We start from the raw sequence: 20000 nt of genomic DNA, 5'->3' as shown, positions 1-20000 counted from the left end.
GAGGAGGGATGCAGCCAAGAAAGCAATCAGGGCTCGAGGCAAGGGATGCATCAAGGATAGCAATCATGTTGTGAGGCGAGATTCCAAAGGCTAAACGTGAGAGGCTGCAGGGTCGACTCAGAGAGGTCTATGCATGTGAGAGGCTGAAAGCAAGGTCAACTCGGAGCGGTCTATGCATCGGGCGCGCTTGGGGCGACTACCAGTGCCAACCCCTTATCCCGCGACGCGTCCGACAAAGAGAACGTTCCAAGGCGGCAGAGGAGGTTACCAGCCGAAGGATGCAGTAGCAATAACAGGTATAGTTCCGCGGCGGCCGAGAAGACTCACCGCATAGGAATCGGGATGCGAGGCGAGGGATGCGGCGGGAAGGCCCCGACGGCTAAACGGAAGAGGCTGCAGGGCCGCCTCGGAATGGTCCAAGCATCGGACGCGATTGGGACGACTACCAGTGCCAACCCCTTATCCCGCGATGCGTCCGATACACAGATAGTTCCAAGGCGGCCGAGGAGCCTCACCGCATATCAATCGGGGTGCGAGGCGAGGGATGGGGCGGGAAGGCCCCAACGGCTAGACGGAAGAGGCTTCAGGGCCACCTCGGAATGCTCCAAGCATCGGACGCGCTTGGGGCGACTACCAGTGCCAACCCCTTATCCCGCGATGCGTCCGATACACAGATGGTTCCAAGGCGGCCGAGGAGCCTCACCGCATAGCAATCGGGGGTGCGAGGCGAGGGATGGGGCGGGAAGGCCCCAACGGCTAGACGGAAGAGGCTTCAGGGCCGCCTCGGAATGGTCCAAGCATCGGACGCGCTTGGGGCGACTACCAGTGACAACCCCTCATCCCGCGATGCGTCCGATACGAAGATGGTTCCAAGGCGGCCGAGGAGCCTCACCGCATAGCAATCGGGGTGCGAGGTGGGGGATGCGGCGAGATGGCCCCAACGGCTAGACGGAAGAGGCCACAGGGCCGCGTCGGAATAGTCCAAGCATCGGACGCGCTTGGGGCGACTACCAGTGACAACCCCTTATCCCGCGATGCGTCCGATACGAAGATAGTTCCAAGGCGGCCGAGGAGCCTCACCGCATAGCAATCCGGGTGCGAGGTGGGGGATGCGGCGAGATGGCCCCAACGGCTAGACGGAAGAGGCTGCAGGGCCGCCTCGGAATAGTCCAAGCATCGGACGCGCTTGGGGCGACTACCAGTGACAACCCCTTATCCCGCGATGCTTCCGATACGAAGACAGTTCCAAGGCGGCCGAGGAGCCTCACCGCATAGCAATGGGGGTGCGAGGTGAGGGATGCGGCGAGATGGCCCCAACGGCTAGACGGAAGAGGCCACAGGGCCGCCTCGGAATAGTCCAAGCATCGGACGCGCTTGGGGCGACTACCAGTGACAACCCCTTATCCCGCGATGCATCCGATACGAAGATAGTTCCCAGGCGGCCAAGGAGCCTCACCGCATAGCAATCGGGGTGCGAGGCGAGGGATGCGGCGAGATGGCCCCAAAGGGTAGACGGAAGAGGCTGCGGGGCCGCCTCGGAATAGTCCAAGCATCGAACGCGCTTGGGGCGACTACCACTGCCAACCCCTTATCCCGCGATGCGTCCGATACACAGATAGTTCCGAGGCGGCCGAGGAGCTGGGGGATGCGGCGAGATGGCCCCAACGGCTAGACGGAAGAGGCTGCAGGGCCGCCTCGGAATAGTCCAAGCATCGGACGCGCTTGGGGCGACTACCAGTGACAACCCCTTATCCCGCGATGCGTCCGATACACAGATAGTTCCGAGGCGGCCAAGGAGCCTCACCGCATAGCAATCGTGGTGCGAGGTGGGGGATGCAGCGAGATGGCCCCAACGGCTAGACGGAAGAGGCTGCAGGGCCGCCTCGGAATGGTCCAAGCATCGGACGCGCTTGGGGCGACTACCACTGCCAACCCCTTATCCCGCGATGCGTCCGATACACAGATAGTTCCAAGGCGGCCGAGGAGCCTCACCGAATAGCAATCGGGGTGCGAGGCGAGGGATGCGGCGAGAAAGCCCCAACGGCTAGAGGGAAGAGGCTTCAGGTCCGCCTCGGAATGGTCCAAGCATCGGACGCGCTTGGGGCGACTACCAGTGACAACCCCTTATCCCGCGACGCGTCCGATACACAGATAGTTCCAAGGCGGCCGAGGAGCCTCACCGCATAGCAATCGGGGTGCGAGGCGAGGGATGCGGCGAGAAGGACCCAACGGCTAGACGGAAGAGGCTTCAGGGCCGCCTCGGAATGGTCCAAGCATCGGACGCGCTTGGGGCGACTACCAGTGACAACCCCTTATCCCGCGACGCGTCCGATACACAGATAGTTCCAAGGCGGCCGAGGAGCCTCACCGCATAGCAATCGGGGTGCGAGGCGAGGGATGCGGCGAGAAGGACCCAACGGCTAGACGGAAGAGGCTTCAGGTCCGCCTCGGAATGGTCCAAGCATCGGACGCGCTTGGGGCGACTACCAGTGACAACCCCTTATCCCGCGACGCGTCCGATACACAGATAGTTCCAAGGCGGCCGAGGAGCCTCACCGCATAGCAATCGGGGTGCGAGGCGAGGGATGCGGCGAGAAGGACCCAACGGCTAGACGGAAGAGGCTTCAGGGCCGCCTCGGAATGGTCCAAGCATCGGACGCGCTTGGGGCGACTACCAGTGACAACCCCTTATCCCGCGACGCGTCCGATACACAGATAGTTCCAAGGCGGCCGAGGAGCCTCACCGCATAGCAATCGGGGTGCGAGGCGAGGGATGCGGCAAGAAGGACCCAACGGCTAGACGGAAGAGGCTTCAGGGCCGCCTCGGAATGGTCCAAGCATCGGACGCGCTTGGGGCGACTACCAGTGACAACCCCTTATCCCGCGACGCGTCCGATACACAGATAGTTCCAAGGCGGCCGAGGAGCCTCACCGCATAGCAATCGGGGTGCGAGGCGAGGGATGCGGCGAGAAGGACCCAACGGCTAGACGGAAGAGGCTTCAGGTCCGCCTCGGAATGGTCCAAGCATCGGACGCGCTTGGGGCGACTACCAGTGACAACCCCTTATCCCGCGACGCGTCCGATACACAGATAGTTCCAAGGCGGCCGAGGAGCCTCACCGCATAGCAATCGGGGTGCGAGGCGAGGGATGCGGCGAGAAGGACCCAACGGCTAGACGGAAGAGGCTTCAGGGCCGCCTCGGAATGGTCCAAGCATCGGACGCGCTTGGGGCGACTACCAGTGACAACCCCTTATCCCGCGACGCGTCCGATACACAGATAGTTCCAAGGCGGCCGAGGAGCCTCACCGCATAGCAATCGGGGTGCGAGGCGAGGGATGCGGCGAGAAGGACCCAACGGCTAGACGGAAGAGGCTTCAGGGCCGCCTCGGAATGGTCCAAGCATCGGACGCGCTTGGGGCGACTACCAGTGACAACCCCTTATCCCGCGACGCGTCCGATACACAGATAGTTCCAAGGCGGCCGAGGAGCCTCACCGCATAGCAATCGGGGTGCGAGGCGAGGGATGCGGCGAGAAGGACCCAACGGCTAGACGGAAGAGGCTTCAGGGCCGCCTCGGAATGGTCCAAGCATCGGACGCGCTTGGGGCGACTACCAGTGACAACCCCTTATCCCGCGACGCGTCCGATACACAGATAGTTCCAAGGCGGCCGAGGAGCCTCACCGCATAGCAATCGGGGTGCGAGGCGAGGGATGCGGCGAGAAGGACCCAACGGCTAGACGGAAGAGGCTTCAGGGCCGCCTCGGAATGGTCCAAGCATCGGACGCGCTTGGGGCGACTACCAGTGACAACCCCTTATCCCGCGACGCGTCCGATACACAGATAGTTCCAAGGCGGCCGAGGAGCCTCACCGCATAGCAATCGGGGTGCGAGGCGAGGGATGCGGCGAGAAGGACCCAACGGCTAGACGGAAGAGGCTTCAGGGCCGCCTCGGAATGGTCCAAGCATCGGACGCGCTTGGGGCGACTACCAGTGACAACCCCTTATCCCGCGACGCGTCCGATACACAGATAGTTCCAAGGCGGCCGAGGAGCCTCACCGCATAGCAATCGGGGTGCGAGGCGAGGGATGCGGCGAGAAGGACCCAACGGCTAGACGGAAGAGGCTTCAGGGCCGCCTGGGAATGGTCCATGCATCGCACGCGCTTGGGGCGACTACCAGTGACAACCCCTTATCCCGCGACGCGTCCGATACACAGATAGTTCCAAGGCGGCCGAGGAGCCTCACCGCATAGCAATCGGGGTGCGAGGCGAGGGATGCGGCGAGAAGGACCCAACGGCTAGACGGAAGAGGCTTCAGGGCCGCCTCGGAATGGTCCAAGCATCGGACGCGCTTGGGGCGACTACCAGTGACAACCCCTTATCCCGCGACGCGTCCGATACACAGATAGTTCCAAGGCGGCCGAGGAGCCTCACCGCATAGCAATCGGGGTGCGAGTCGAGGGATGCGGCGAGAAGGACCCAACGGCTAGACGGAAGAGGCTTCAGGGCCGCCTCGGAATGGTCCAAGCATCGGACGCGCTTGGGGCGACTACCAGTGACAACCCCTTATCCCGCGATGCGTCTGATACACAGATAGTTCCAAGGCGGCCGAGGAGCCTCACCGCATAGCAATCGGGGTGCGAGGCAAGGGATGCGGCGAGAAGGACCCAACGGCTAGACGGAAGAGGCTTCAGGGCCGCCTCGGAATGGTCCAAGCATCGGACGCGCTTGGGGCGACTACCGTTGCCAACCCCTTATCCCGCGATGCGTCTGATACACAGATAGTTCCGAGGCGGCCGAGGAGCCTCACCGCATAGCAATCGGGTTGCGAGGCAGATTATTGGGAAGGGAACCCCCTGGGATGCGGCTCAAGCAGTGCCCAAAGGGACTGGAATGCGGAATCACATCGAGAGACCCAAATGCTATACGAGGGCTCAAATCGAATTATCGATTTGGCCACGACATGGACGCATCGGAACGACTACCTTTGCCGAACCACTCGCAATTGCATCCATACCGAAACCAATAGACATTTCCGTTAGAGCCCTCGCATAGCATTCGGGAATCTCGCATGCCCCTCTAAATCGACCAATGCTGGCGCTCAACGAAAATCCGAGCGCTACCACCGTTCGAGCGCCAGCATTGGTCGAGTTAGAGGGGCACGGGGGAGAATGCTCCAGTCAACACCTCCCCTATATAAGTTATTTGTCCGATTCTCGCACAACCGTAGTCTGCCTCGTCGAATCAAACAACGGTCCCAGATTCCGACTTCCGTTCCGTAGAGACCCAAAAGCTAGATGGAGGCTCGCAAGAAAGAGAGTCGGCGCATAGCAATCGGGTTTCTCGAACGTTTAGGGACCGAGCTCACTTGCGGATAGGGCAAAATCCGCCAAGCAACCCAAAAGCTAGACGGGGGCTCGAATCGAATCGCCTAGGCGGCCACAACAACGACGTGTTGGATCGACTACCAGTGCCAAACCATTCAGCAAGACTAGTCTGTGTCGAGGCCGGATAGAGATTCTCAGAGAGCGCCCGTATAGCATTTAGGAGACCTGCCGCGTCCCTCACACTCGACAAATGGTGGTGCACGTTTATAAATCCGAGCGATCCCAACCCTTTCAAGCACCAACATCGGTCGAGATAGAGGGGCACGGAGGGGGCTGCGTGAGACAACACAGTCCCCTATATAAGTTATTTGTCCGATTCTCACACATCCGAAGAATGGTCATCAAATCGGACAACAGCCCAAACTTCCGACTTCCGTCCCAGAAAGCCCAAGAGCTATCTAAAACGTTCATGGCCGGAACTCGATCGCGGCTATACCAGTCCGCCAAGCAACCCAAAAGCTAGACTGGAGCTCTAGTCGAATCACCTCTGTGGCCATTGCAAGGACGTGTTGGAGCGACTACCATTGCCGAACCATTCCGCAGGTCGAGTCCATACCAAGGCCGCATAGAGATTCACGATGAGCTCCTGCATAGCAATCAGGAGACTTGCCGTGTCCATCACAATCGATAAATCCTGGTGCAAGATTTTTGCATCCGAGCGCTCCAACCAGTCGAGCACCAGCATCAATCGACATAAACGGGCACGGGGGGAGGATGCTCGAGAACACTACCTCCCCTATATAAGTTATTTGTCCGATTCTCAAGCAGCCGAAGTCTGGTCATCGAATCGGGTCAAAGACCACAACTTCCGACTTTACCCACAATGCAAGTCATCGAATCGAACATCGGCCCCCGAGTCGGACTCCATGCGTATGTCAGGTCATCGGACCCAAATTCCGCCTTCCTGCGCATGGCGGGCCATCAATATCAACTCGGTCATCGGACCCAAACTCCGCCTTTCTGCGCATGGCACGCCTTCAAATCGGTCATCGGACCCAAATTCCGCCTTCCTGTGCATGGCGGGCCATCAACATCAACTCGGTCATCGGACCCAAATTCCGCCTTTCTGCGCATGGCACGCCATCAACTCGGTCATCGGACCCAAATTCCGCCTTCCTGCGCATGGCAGGTCATCGGACACAAATTCAGACCTCGCCAATATGCCTACGTATCGAATCGGTCATCGGACCCAACTTCCGACTTCATCCATACTGTAGGGTCTTTGAGGTTGGCGCGGTGCGCTCAACCCGGGGAGTCGACCCATCGAAGCATACACCTCCCCTATATAAGCTATTTGTCCGATTCCCACACCTGTGTAGTTTGCACCTCTGACCAGGACATCGACCCCAACTTCCGAACTCGACTGCAACGACGGCACCAGCGCCTTGGTGCGCACCTTGCGACGCACAGTCCCAACATTCGCCTTCCTGCACATGGCAGGTCATCGGACCCAAATTCCGACCTCGCGAGTATGCCTACATATCGAATCGGTCATCGGACACAACTTCCGACTTCATCCATACCGTAGGGTCTTTGAGGTTGGCGCGGTGCGCTCAACCCGGGGAGTCGACCCAACGAAGCATACACCTCCCCTATATAAGCTATTTGTCCGATTCCCACACCTGTGTAGTTTGCACCTCCGATCAGGACATCGACCCCAACTTCCGAACTCGCCTGCAACGACCGAACCAGCGCCTTGGTGCGCACCTTGCAACGCACAGTGCCAACATTCGCCTTCCTGCACATGGCAGGTCATCGGACCCAAATTCCGACCTCGCGAGTATGCCTACATATCGAATCGGTCATCGGACCCAACTTCCGACTTCATCCATACCGTAGGGTCTTTGAGGTTGGCGCGGTGCGCTCAACCCGGGGAGTCGACCCAACGAAGCATACACCTCCCCTATATAAGCTATTTGTCCGATTCCCACACCTGTGTAGCTTGCACCTCCGATCAGGACATCGACCCCAACTTCCGAACTCGACTAAAAAGACCGCACCAGCACCTTGGTGTGCACCTTGCAACGCACAGTGCCAACATTCGCCTTCCTGCACATGGCAGGTCATCGGACCCAAATTCCGACCTCATGAGCATACCTACTAATCGAATCGGTCATCGGACCCAACTTCCGACTTCATCCATACCGTAGGGTCTTTGAGGTTGGCGCGGTGCGCTCAACCTGGGGAGTCGACCCATCGAAGCATACACCTCCCCTATATAAGCTATTTGTCCGATTCCGACACCTGTGTAGTTTGCACCTCCGCTCAGGACATCGACCCCAACTTCCGAACTCGCCTGCAACGACCGAACCAGCGCCTTGGTGCGCACCAAAAGTGCGCACTTTTGGAGGGCACTTTTGTGCGCTCCAAAGGTGCGCACTTTTGGAGGGCACTTTTGTGCGCTCCAAAGGTGCGCACTTTTGGAGGGCACTTTTTGGAGGGCACTTTTGTGCGCTCCAAAGGTGCGCACTTTTGGAGGGCACTTTTTGGAGGGCACTTTTCTGCGCTCCAAAGGTGCGCACTTTTGGAGGGCACTTTTTGGAGGGCACTTTTCTGCGCTCCAAAGGTGCGCACTTTTGGAGGGCACTTTTTGGAGGGCACTTTTCTGCGCTCCAAAGGTGCGCACTTTTGGAGGGCACTTTTGTGCACTCCAAAGGTGCACACTTTTGGAGGGCACTTTTTGGAGGGCACTTTTCTGCACTCCAAAGGTGCGCACTTTTGGAGGGCACTTTTTGGAGGGCACTTTTGTGCGCTCCAAAGGTGCGCACTTTTGGAGGGCACTTTTTGGAGGGCACTTTTGTGCGCTCCAAAGGTGCGCACTTTTGGAGGGCACTTTTGTGCACTCCAAAGGTGCGCACTTTTGGAGGGCACTTTTCCTGCGCTCCAAAGGTGCACACCTAGGTGAGCACCTTCGACCACACCTTGTAGCACACCAAACTCTGACTTTCGACTTCATCCGCAATGCAGGGTCTTTGAGGTTGGCGCAATGCGCACAACCAGGGGAGTCGACCCATCAAACCCAACACCTCCCCTATATAAGCTATTTGTCTGATTCTCATACATGCGTAGCCTGCAGGAGCAATTAGGACATCGACCCCAACTTTCGGCTTCTAAACGAAAACAAGGTCTTTGAGGTTGGTGTAATGCGAACAACTAGGGGAGTCAACCCATCAAACCCAACACCTCCCCTATATAAGCTATTTGTCTGATTCTCATACATGTGTAGTCTACAGGAGCAATTAGGACATCGACCCCAACTTTTGACTTCTTAACGAAAACAAGGTCTTTGAGGTTGACGTAATGCGCACAACCAGGGGAGTCGACCCATCAAACCCAACACCTCCCCTATATAAGCTATTTGTCCGATTCTCATACATGTGTAGCCTACAGGAGCCATTAGGACATTGACCCCAACTTTTGACTTCTTAACGAAAACAAGGTCTTTGAGGTTGGCGTAATGCGCACAACCAAGGGAGTTGACCCATCAAACCCAACACCTCCCCTATATAAGCTATTTGTCTGATTCTCATACATGTGTAGCCTGCAACAACGATTAGGACATCCACCCCAACTTCTGAATTCGTCTGCGTTGACCGCACCAAAGGTGCACGCCTTGGTGCTCACCAAAATCCGACTTCCGACTTCTTCTGCTATGCGGGGTCTTTGAGGTTGGCGCAGTGCGCACAACCAGGGGAGTCAACCCACCGAATGCAACACCTCCCCTATATAAGCTATTTGTCTGATTCTCATACATGCGTAGACTGCAGCAATGATTAGGACATCCACCCCAACTTTTGACTTCTTAAACAAGACAGGGTCTTTGAAGTTGGTGCAGTGCACACAACCAGGGGAGTCGACCCATCAAACGCAACACCTCCCCTATATAAAGCTATTTGTCCGATTCTCATACGTGTAGTCTGCAGCAGCGATTAGGACATCGACCCCAACTTCCGAATTCGTTTGCATTGACCGCACCAAAGGTGCACGCCTTGGTGTGCACCTTGGAGTGCACTTTGGTGCTCACCTCGGTGCACACTTTGGTGTGCACCTCGGTGTGCACCAAAGGTGCGCACCTTGGAGCGCACCAAAGGTGTACACTTTGGAGCGCACCACATAGGGTCTTTGAGAGGTTGGCGCAGTGCGCACACCAAGGTGGGTGTTGAGGTGCGTGCCGAGGTGGGTGGGTGCTAGGGTGCGCTCCATGGTGGGTGCCAGGGTGGGTGCGTGCTAGGGTGGATTCCAAAGAGGGTCATAGGGTGGGTGCCAAGGTGGGTTGGTGATATAGTGGGTTCAAAGGTGGGTACTAGGGTGGGTTCCAAGGTGGGTCACAAGTTGGGTGCCAGGATGCGTGGGTGTTAGGTTGGGTGCCAAGGTGGGCTCCTGCGTGGGTGGGTGCTAGGGTGGGTTTCAAGGTGGACGCGAGGGCGGGTGCCAAGGTGGGTAACAAGTTGGGTGTTAGGATGGGTGAGTGCTAGAGTGGGTGCCAAGGTGGGTGGGTGCTAAGGTGGATGCCAAGGTGGTTCACAGGGTGGGTGGGTTCTAGGGTGAGTTCCAAGGTGGGTCACAGGTTTAGTGCTAGGGTGCGTGTCAAGGCGGGTGTCGAGGTGCCTGGGTGCTAGGGTGTGGATGCCAATGTGGGTCATAGGGTGGGTACTAGGGTGGGCTGCAATGTGGGTGCCAAGGTGGGTAACATGCTCGGTTGGTTCTAAATTGGGTGTCAGGGTGGGTGTGCACCCACCTTGCCCGAGGTGGGTGCCAAGGTGCCAGTGTGGGTGGGTGCTAAGGTGGATGCCAAGGTGGGTGAGAAGGTGGGTGATAGGTTGAGTGGTAGGATGGGTGGGTGCCAAGATGGGTCACAGGGTGGGTGCAAGGGTGGGTAGGTGCTAGGGTTGGTGTCAGGGTGGGTGGGTGCTAGGTTGGGTTCCAAGGTGGGTGCGAGGGTGAGTGTCAAGGTGGGTCACAGGTTAGGTGCTAGGATGGGTGAGTGCTAGGGTGCAAAGGTGCCAGGGTGGGTGCTAGGATGGGTCGATGCTAGGGTGAGTGGCAAGGTGGGTCCACAAGTGTCAAGGTGGGTGCCGAGGTGGGTGCCAACTTGGGTTCCAAGGTGGGTGCCAAGTGGGCGACTGCTATGGTGGATGCCAAGGTGGGTCACGGGGTGGGTGCCAAGTTGCTAGGTTGTGTTCCAAGGTGGGTGCCAACGTGGCTGCTAGGGTGCGTGGGTTAAAGGGTGTGTCACAACGTGGGTGCCAGGATGGGTGCGCACCCACACTGGCCAAGACGGGTGCAAGGTTGGGTTCCAAGCCCGGTCACAGGCTGGGTGCTAGGATGGGTGGGTGCCAAGGTGGGCACCAGGGTGGGTGCACCCACCCTGGCCAAGGTGGGTCACGGGGTGGGTCCTAGGGTGGGTAACAGGGTGGGTACTAAGGTGCGTGCCAAGGTGGGTCATGGGGTGGGTGCCAAGGTGGGCACCAGGGTGGGTGTGCACCAACCCTAGCCAGGGTAGGTCACGGGGTGGTTGTCGGGGTGGGCGTCAAGGAGCCAAGGTGGGTGGCAAGTAGCCAAGTTGCGTGCCAAGGTGGGTGTCGGGGTGGGTGCCAAGGATCCAAGGTGGGTGCCAAGGAACCAAGGTGGGTGTCTGGGTGGGTGCCGAGGTGGGAGCCAGGGTGGGTCCCAAGGTGAGTGCAAAGGTGGGTGCCAGGGTCAAGGTGAGTGCCAATGTGGGTTCCAAGGTGCCAGGGTCAGGGTGAGTGCCAATGTGGGTTCAAAGGTGCTAAGTTGGGTGCGAGGTTGGGTGCGAGGGTGGGTGGGTGCCAAGGTGTGCTAGGTGGAAGCCCGGGTGGGTCGGCATCCCATGGGTGTCGAGTTGGGTGCCTGATGGGTGCTTCTTGTCAAGTTTTAGTCGTCGGGACTCATTTCGAGCCTTAGAGGTCGTTTCTTGTCCGGTTGCCCTGTCTTCGACCTGGGAACCCAATTTTGGTCCTCGGGTCCCATTTTTTTTTGTCTCGCATCCCACTTTTGGCCTGTGGCCTTTTCGGGGTCGATTCTCGTTTTGGGCATCAGAGCATGTTTCTTCTCCTAAAACCCAATATTTGTTTATTAAGTCTCGGAACACATTTTTGTTCTCGTGGACCCATCATGGGTCTTGGAACGCATTTGTGGTCCTTGGGTCCCATTTTGCATCCCGAAACTTGTGTTTTGGTGCTTGATCCCTATTTTGGGTGCCCACCTTGCACCAAGTGCGCACCCGGGGCAAACCGAGCGCCTTGGTGCACCGGGGCAAGATCGAGCGTGCACCCGAGGCGCCCCGAACATGCACCAAGGTGCACTCGGCCCACATGTGAGCGCAGGTCGTTGCGCCCGAGGTGGTGTGTGGGCACCGCGTTGCAGACGGGACACTGCACGCACACGACGCCCCGTCCAGGTGCACGCACGTAGGCCGGGCCGGGTGCACACCCGACGCCCTAGCAAGGTGCGCGCACCCGGGCAGGGCTCACACTTGGCGAACGGGGCGCACTTCGCGAGGGAGGGTGTGCACCTCGACGGGGGTGGGTGGCCGGGGTGGATTCGCACGTGGGTCGCGGTTTGCTAAGTACACACTGCGACAAGCTCATAACGGGTGCGATCATACCAGCGTTAGTGCACCGGATCCCATCAGAACTCCGCAGTTAAGCGCGCTTGGGCCGGAGTAGTACTGGGATGGGTGACCTCCCGGGAAGTCCCGGTGTTGCACCCTTTCTTAGTTTTTCGCCGGGCGTCGCAATGCTATTTGAATAAACCTTTTGCCCGTTTGCGTTCTCGTCGGGGCCGGGCCGGGCCGGGGTGCGCTGCCCGCACTACCGCGCGCGCGGGGGGCGACACCGAGCGCGCGAGCGCGCACCCGAGGCGCCCCGAGCACACAGGCCACGGTGCAACCCGGGCGTTGTGCGCGCACCCCGGTGCGCCCGAGGTGCTGCGCGCGCACCCAGGTGAAATCGGTGTGCACCTCGGCCAGTGCGCGCTCGGTCGAGTCGCGCACGTTGGCCAAGGTGCACGGTGATGTTTCTTACTCTAAGGTTCCGCACCAGACGCCCGGGACAGGTGAGCGAAGCTGGGCGGGGCCGGGTGCGCGGCGGGGCAGGTGCACGCAGCTGGAGAGAGCTTTGGAGCACACCAGAGGTGCGCACCTTGGAGCACACTTCGGAGCGCACCAATGATGCGCTCCATTCAAAAGTTTCCTGAAAAATAGCAAAAAAAGTTGAGATTATAGAATTTCCCACTTGAGAGATTGTAAAAAAAAAAAATTTAAAATGAAGGAAACGCGGGTGCCAAGGTGTGCGCGCCCGGGTGCGCAGCCCAGCCAAGGTGTGCGCACCAAGGCGCCCACCCTGGCGAAGGTGCACGCAAGGTGCGCACCCGAGGCAAACCGGACAATTAACCCAACTTTCGACTTTCGCGCGCACCTGCGCACCTTGGAGCGCACTTCGGAGCGCTCCTTGTTGCGCACCAATCTTGGGCACCTCGGAGTGCACCATGGCGCCCACCAAGGTGCGCACCCGGGGCAAACCGAGCTCCGACTTCGTGCGCACCTTGGAGCGCACGAAAGGTGCGCACCATGGCGCCCACCAAGGTGCGCAGCCCAGCCAAGGCGTGCGCATCAAGGTGCGCACCCTGGCGAAGGTGCGCACCCGGGGCAAACCGAGCTCTCGACTTCGGCGCACCTTGGAGCGCACAAAGGGTGCGCAACCCAGCCAAGGTGTGCGCACCCCGGGCAAACCGAGCTCCGAATCGTGCGCACCTTGGAGCACACTTCGGAGCCCTCCTTGGTGCGCACCGATGTTGCGCACCTCGGAGCGCACCCGGGGAAAACAATGCAATTAACCGACTTTCGACTTCGTGGGCACCTCGGAGCGCTCTCGGGTTCGCACCTCGGAGCACACCGAGGTGCGCACCTTTGATGCGCTGCCTTCACCAATTTCCAGAAAAGGCAAGAAAACATTGAGAAGGTGTGCGCACCGAGGTGCCCACCCTGGCGAAGGTGCACGCGAGGTGCGCACCCGGGGCAAACCGGGCTCCGACTTCGTGCACGCCATGCTGCGCACCTTGGAGGGCCATGGTGCGCACCTTGGAGCACACTTCGGAGCGCTCAATGGTGCCCAACCCAGCCAAGGTGCCCACCGCGGCGAAGGTGCACGCGAGGTGCGCACCCGGGGCAAACCGGGCTCCGACTTCGTGCACGCCGCACCTTGGAGCACACTTCGGAGCGCTCCTTGGTGCGCACCAGGGCGCGCAACCCAGCCGAGGTGCCCACCCCGGCGAAGGTGCACGCGGGGTGCGCACCCGAGGCAAACCGGGCTCCGACTTCGTGCACGCCATGGTGCCCACCGCGGCGAAGGTGCACGCGAGGTGCGCACCCGGGGCAAACCGGGCTCCGACTTCGTGCACGCCGCACCTTGGAGGCACACTTCGGAGCGCTCCTTGGTGCGCACCAGGGCGCGCAACCAGCCGAGGTGCCCACCCGGCGAAGGTGCACGCGAGTGTGCGCACCCGGGGCAAACCGGGCTCCGACTTCGTGCACGCCATGGTGCCCACCGCGGCGAAGGTGCACGCGAGGTGCGCACCCGGGGCAAACCGGGCTCCGACTTCGTGCACGCCGCACCTTGGAGCACACTTCGGAGCGCTCCTTGGTGCGCACCATGGTGCCCACCAGGGCGCGCAACCCCGCCGAAGGTGCACGCGAGGTGCGCACCCGGGGCAAACCGGGCTCCGACTTCGTGCACGCCGCACCTTGGAGCACACTTCGGAGCGCTCCTTGGTGCGCACCAGGGCGCGCAACCCCGCCGAAGGTGCACGCGAGGTGCGCACCCGGGGCAAACCGGGCTCCGACTTCGTGCACGCCATGGTGCGCACAGGGTGCCCACCGCGGCGAAGGTGCGCACCCGGGGCAAACCGGGCTCCGACTTCGTGCACGCCGCACCTTGGAGCACACTTCGGAGCGCTCCTTGGTGCGGCCCAGGGCGCGCAACCCAGCCGAGGTGCCCACCCCGGCGAAGGTGCACGCGAGGTGCGCACCCGGGCAAACCGGGCTCCGACTTCGTGCACGCCATGGTGCCCACCGCGGCGAAGGTGCGCACCCGGGGCAAACCGGGCTAGGACTTCGTGCACGCCGCACCATGGAGCACACTTCGGAGCGCTCCTTGGTGCGCACCATGGTGCCCACCAGGCCGCGCAACCCAGCCAGGTGTGCGCACCAAGGTGCACGCGAGGTGCGCACCCGGGGCAAACCGGGGTCCGGCTTCGTGCACGCCGCACCTTGGAGCACACATCGGGGCGCTCCCGGGTTCGCACCCGGCGTTGCGCACCGTGGTGGGCACCTCGGAGCGCACCGTGGTGGGCACCTCGGAGCACACCAAGGTGGGCAGCGAGGTGCGCACCTTTGATGCGATGCCTTCACTAATTTCCATAAAAGGCAAAAGAAAACGAGATTTTAAAATTTCCGTTTTGAAAGATAGTGAGAAAAAGGGAATGCTGGTGCCATCTTGAGCCCGCCCTGGTGCGCAGCCCAGCCAAGGTGTGCGCACCAAGGTGCCCACCCTGGCGAAGGTGCGGCGCCGGGCAATTAACCCAACTTCCAACTTCGCGCGCGCCAGGGTGGGAGCGCACCCAACAACCGGGCCTGCCAATGCGAGAAACCCCACCAAACGCTCTGACAAAAAAAGAGGGGGCGCTCCAGTAACCCCGCTTCGGAGCGCACCCTGGGCAAACCCAGCCAGGGTGCCCACCCCGGCCAAGGTGCAGGCGAGGTGCGCACCCGGGGCAAACCGGGCTCCGACAACGTGCACGCCGCACCTTGGAGCACACTTCGTAGCGCTCCCGGGTGCGCACCTCAGAGCACACCAAGGTGGGCAGCGAGGTGCGCACCTTTGATGCGCTGCCTTCACTAATTTCCAGAAAAGGCAAAAAAAAGAGGAGATTTTAAAATTTCCGTTTTGAAAGATAGTGAAAAAAACGGAACGCGGGTGCCATCTTGAGCCCGCCCGGGTGCACAGCCCAGGTAAGGTGCCCACCCTGGCAAAGGTGCGCACCCGGGCAATTAACCCTACTTCCGACTTCGTGCGCGCCAGGGTGGCAACCGGGCCTGGGAAGAGCCAATGCGAGAAACCCCACCAAACGCTCCGACAAAAAAAGAGGCGGCGCTCCAATAACCCCGCTTCGGAGCGCAGCCGGGGCAAACCCAGCCAAGGTGCCCACCCCGACGAAGGTGCACGCGAGGTGCGCACCCGGGGCAAACCGGGCTCCGACAACGTGCACGCAGCACCTTGGAGCACACTTCGAAGCACTCCCGGGTGCCCACCGGCGTTGCGCACCGTGGTGGGCAGCGAGGTGCGCACCTTTGATGCGCTGCCTTCACTAATTTCCAGAAAAGGCAAAAAAAAATGAGATTTTAAAATTTCCGTTTTGAAAGATAGTGAAAAAAACGGAACGCGGGTGCCATCTTGAGCCCGCCCTGGTGCGCAGCCCAGGCAAGGCATGCGCACCAAGGTGCCCACCCGCGGTGCACACCCGGGGCAAACCGGGCTCCGACTTCGTGCAGGCCGCACCTTGGAGCACACTTCGGAGCGCTCCTTGGTGCGCACCATGGTGCCCACCAGGGCGCACCCGGGGCAAACCGGGCTCCGACTTCGTGCACGCCGCACCTTGGAGCACACATCGGAGCGCTCCCAGGTTCGCACCAGCGTTGCGCACCTTTGATGCGCTGCCTTCACTAATTTCCAGAAAAGGCAAAAAAAAACGATATTTTAAAATTTCCGTTCTGAAAGATAGTGAAAAAAACGGAACGCGGGTGCCATCTTGAGCCCTTCCTGGTGCGCAGCCCAGGCAAGTTGTGCGCACCAAGGTGCCCACCCTGGCGGAGGTGCGCGCCCGGGGCAAACCGGGCTCCGACTTCGTGCACTGCATGGTGCCCACCAAGGCGCGCAACCCAGCCAAGGTGCCCACCGCAGCGAAGGTGCACGCGAGGTGCGCACCCGAGGTGCACACCCGGGGCAAACCGAGCTCCGACTTCGTGCACGCCGCACCTTGGAGCACACTTCAGAGCGCTCCTTGGTGCGCACCAGGGCGCGCAACCCAGCCAAGGTGCTCACCCCGGCGAAGGTGCACGCGAGGTGCGCACCCGGGGCAAGCCGGGCTCGGACTTCGTGCACGCCGCACCTTGGAGCACACATCGGAGCGCTCCCGGGTTCGCACCAGCATTGCGCACCTTTGATGCGCTGCCTTCACTAATTTCCAGAAAAGGCAAAAAAAAAAAAAAAACGAGATTTTAAAATTTCCGTTTTGAAAGATAGTGAAAAAAACGGAACGCGGGTGCCATCTTGAGCCCGCCCTGGTGTGCAGCCCAGGCAAGTTGTGCGCACCAAGGCACCCACCCTGGCCAAGGTGGGTCACGGGGTGGGTCCTAGGGTGGGTAACGGGGTGGGTACTAAGGTGCGTGCCAAGGTGGGTCATGGGGTGGGTGCCAAGGTGGGCACCAGGGTGGGTGTGCACCAACCCTAGCCAGGGTAGGTCACGGGGTGGTTGTCGGGGTGGGCGTCAAGGAGCCAAGGTGGGTGGCAAGTAGCCAAGTTGCGTGCCAAGGTGGGTGTCGGGGTGGGTGCCAAGGATCCAAGGTGGGTGCCAAGGAACCAAGGTGGGTGTCTGGGTGGGTGCCGAGGTGGGAGCCAGGGTGGGTCCCAAGGTGAGTGCAAAGGTGGGTGCCAGGGTCAAGGTGAGTGCCAATGTGGGTTCCAAGGTGCCAGGGTCAGGGTGAGTGCCAATGTGGGTTCAAAGGTGCTAAGTTGGGTGCGAGGTTGGGTGCGAGGGTGGGTGGGTGCCAAGGTGTGCTAGGTGGAAGCCCGGGTGGGTCGGCATCCCATGGGTGTCGAGTTGGGTGCCTGATGGGTGCTTCTTGTCAAGTTTTAGTCGTCGGGACTCATTTCGAGCCTTAGAGGTCGTTTCTTGTCCGGTTGCCCTGTCTTCGACCTGGGAACCCAATTTTGGTCCTCGGGTCCCATTTTTTTTTGTCTCGCATCCCACTTTTGGCCTGTGGCCTTTTCGGGGTCGATTCTCGTTTTGGGCATCAGAGCATGTTTCTTCTCCTAAAACCCAATATTTGTTTATTAAGTCTCGGAACACATTTTTGTTCTCGTGGACCCATCATGGGTCTTGGAACGCATTTGTGGTCCTTGGGTCCCATTTTGCATCCCGAAACTTGTGTTTTGGTGCTTGATCCCTATTTTGGGTGCCCACCTTGCACCAAGTGCGCACCCGGGGCAAACCGAGCGCCTTGGTGCACCGGGGCAAGATCGAGCGTGCACCCGAGGCGCCCCGAACATGCACCAAGGTGCACTCGGCCCACATGTGAGCGCAGGTCGTTGCGCCCGAGGTGGTGTGTGGGCACCGCGTTGCAGACGGGACACTGCACGCACACGACGCCCCGTCCAGGTGCACGCACGTAGGCCGGGCCGGGTGCACACCCGACGCCCTAGCAAGGTGCGCGCACCCGGGCAGGGCTCACACTTGGCGAACGGGGCGCACTTCGCGAGGGAGGGTGTGCACCTCGACGGGGGTGGGTGGCCGGGGTGGATTCGCACGTGGGTCGCGGTTTGCTAAGTACACACTGCGACAAGCTCATAACGGGTGCGATCATACCAGCGTTAGTGCACCGGATCCCATCAGAACTCCGCAGTTAAGCGCGCTTGGGCCGGAGTAGTACTGGGATGGGTGACCTCCCGGGAAGTCCCGGTGTTGCACCCTTTTTTAGTTTTTCGCCGGGCGTCGCAATGCTATTTGAATAAACCTTTTGCCCGTTTGCGTTCTCGTCGGGGCCGGGCCGGGCCGGGGTGCGCTGCCCGCACTACCGCGCGCGCGGGGGCGACACCGAGCGCGCACCCGAGGCGCCCCGAGCACACAGGCCACGGTGCAACCCGGGCGTTGTGCGCGCACCCCGGTGCGCCCGAGGTGCTGCGCGCGCACCCAGGTGAAATCGGTGTGCACCTCGGCCAGTGCGCGCTCGGTCGAGTCGCGCACGTTGGCCAAGGTGCACGGTGATGTTTCTTACTCTAAGGTTCCGCACCAGACGCCCGGGACAGGTGAGCGAAGCTGGGCGGGGCCGGGTGCGCGGCCGGGGCAGGTGCACGCAGCTAGAGAGAGCTTTGGAGCACACCAGAGGTGCGCACCTTGGAGCACACTTCGGAGCGCACCAATGATGCGCTCCATTCAAAAGTTTCCTGAAAAGGCAAAAAAAGTTGAGATTATAGAATTTCCCACTTGAGAGATTGTAAAAAAAAAAAATTTAAAATGAAGGAAACGCGGGTGCCAAGGTGTGCGCGCCCGGGTGCGCAGCCCAGCCAAGGTGTGCGCACCAAGGCGCCCACCCTGGCGAAGGTGCACGCAAGGTGCGCACCCGAGGCAAACCGGACAATTAACCCAACTTTCGACTTCGCGCGCACCTGCGCACCTTGGAGCGCACTTCGGAGCGCTCCTTGGTGCGCACCAATCTTGGGCACCTCGGAGTGCACCATGGCGCCCACCAAGGTGCGCACCCGGGGCAAACCGAGCTCCGACTTCGTGCGCACCTTGGAGCGCACGAAAGGTGCGCACCATGGCGCCCACCAAGGTGCGCAGCCCAGCCAAGGCGTGCGCATCAAGGTGCGCACCCTGGCGAAGGTGCGCACCCGGGGCAAACCGAGCTCCGACTTCGTGCGCACCTTGGAGCGCACAAAGGGTGCGCAACCCAGCCAAGGTGTGCGCACCCCGGGCAAACCGAGCTCCGAATCGTGCGCACCTTGGAGCACACTTCGGAGCCCTCCTTGGTGCGCACCGATGTTGCGCACCTCGGAGCGCACCCGGGGAAAACAATGCAATTAACCCGACTTTCGACTTCGTGGGCACCTCGGAGCGCTCTCGGGTTCGCACCTCGGAGCACACCGAGGTGCGCACCTTTGATGCGCTGCCTTCACCAATTTCCAGAAAAGGCAAGAAAACATTGAGAAGGTGTGCGCACCGAGGTGCCCACCCTGGCGAAGGTGCACGCGAGGTGCGCACCCGGGGCAAACCGGGCTCCGACTTCGTGCACGCCATGCTGCGCACCTTGGAGGGCCATGGTGCGCACCTTGGAGCACACTTCGGAGCGCTCAATGGTGCCCAACCCAGCCAAGGTGCCCACCGCGGCGAAGGTGCACGCGAGGTGCGCACCCGGGGCAAACCGGGCTCCGACTTCGTGCACGCCGCACCTTGGAGCACACTTCGGAGCGCTCCTTGGTGCGCACCAGGGCGCGCAACCCAGCCGAGGTGCCCACCCCGGCGAAGGTGCACGCGGGGTGCGCACCCGGGGCAAACCGGGCTCCGACTTCGTGCACGCCATGGTGCCCACCGCGCCAAGGTGCACGCGAGGTGCGCACCCGGGGCAAACCGGGCTCCGACTTCGTGCACGCCGCACCTTGGAGCACACTTCGGAGCGCTCCTTGGTGCGCACCAGGGCGCGCAACCCAGCCGAGGTGCCCACCCCGGCGAAGGTGCACGCGAGGTGCGCACCCGGGGCAAACCGGGCTCCGACTTTGTGCACGCCATGGTGCCCACCGCGGCGAAGGTGCACGCG

At 60.9% G+C, this 20000-nt stretch overlaps 2 non-coding genes across 2 annotated transcripts; both read left to right on the top strand.

Annotated features, from left to right (window-relative positions):
• The first annotated feature begins 12003 nt into the window (after positions 1–12003).
• Positions 12004–12122, top strand: LOC131869499 (5S ribosomal RNA). Its single transcript, XR_009367882.1, has one exon. It is a non-coding gene; the product is annotated as a 5S ribosomal RNA (ribosomal RNA).
• A 5916-nt stretch (positions 12123–18038) lies between these two features.
• LOC131869498 (5S ribosomal RNA) lies at positions 18039–18157 on the top strand. The gene has a single exon (XR_009367881.1). It is a non-coding gene; the product is annotated as a 5S ribosomal RNA (ribosomal RNA).
• Positions 18158–20000: the final 1843 nt, after the last annotated feature.

Source organism: Cryptomeria japonica, unplaced genomic scaffold, assembly GCF_030272615.1.
Source record: "Cryptomeria japonica unplaced genomic scaffold, Sugi_1.0 HiC_scaffold_249, whole genome shotgun sequence".
In the NCBI taxonomy this organism is placed as follows: Eukaryota; Viridiplantae; Streptophyta; class Pinopsida; order Cupressales; family Cupressaceae; genus Cryptomeria; species Cryptomeria japonica.
The sequence above is the reverse complement of the archived record's forward strand: the minus strand, read 5'-3'. Positions and strand labels throughout refer to the sequence as shown.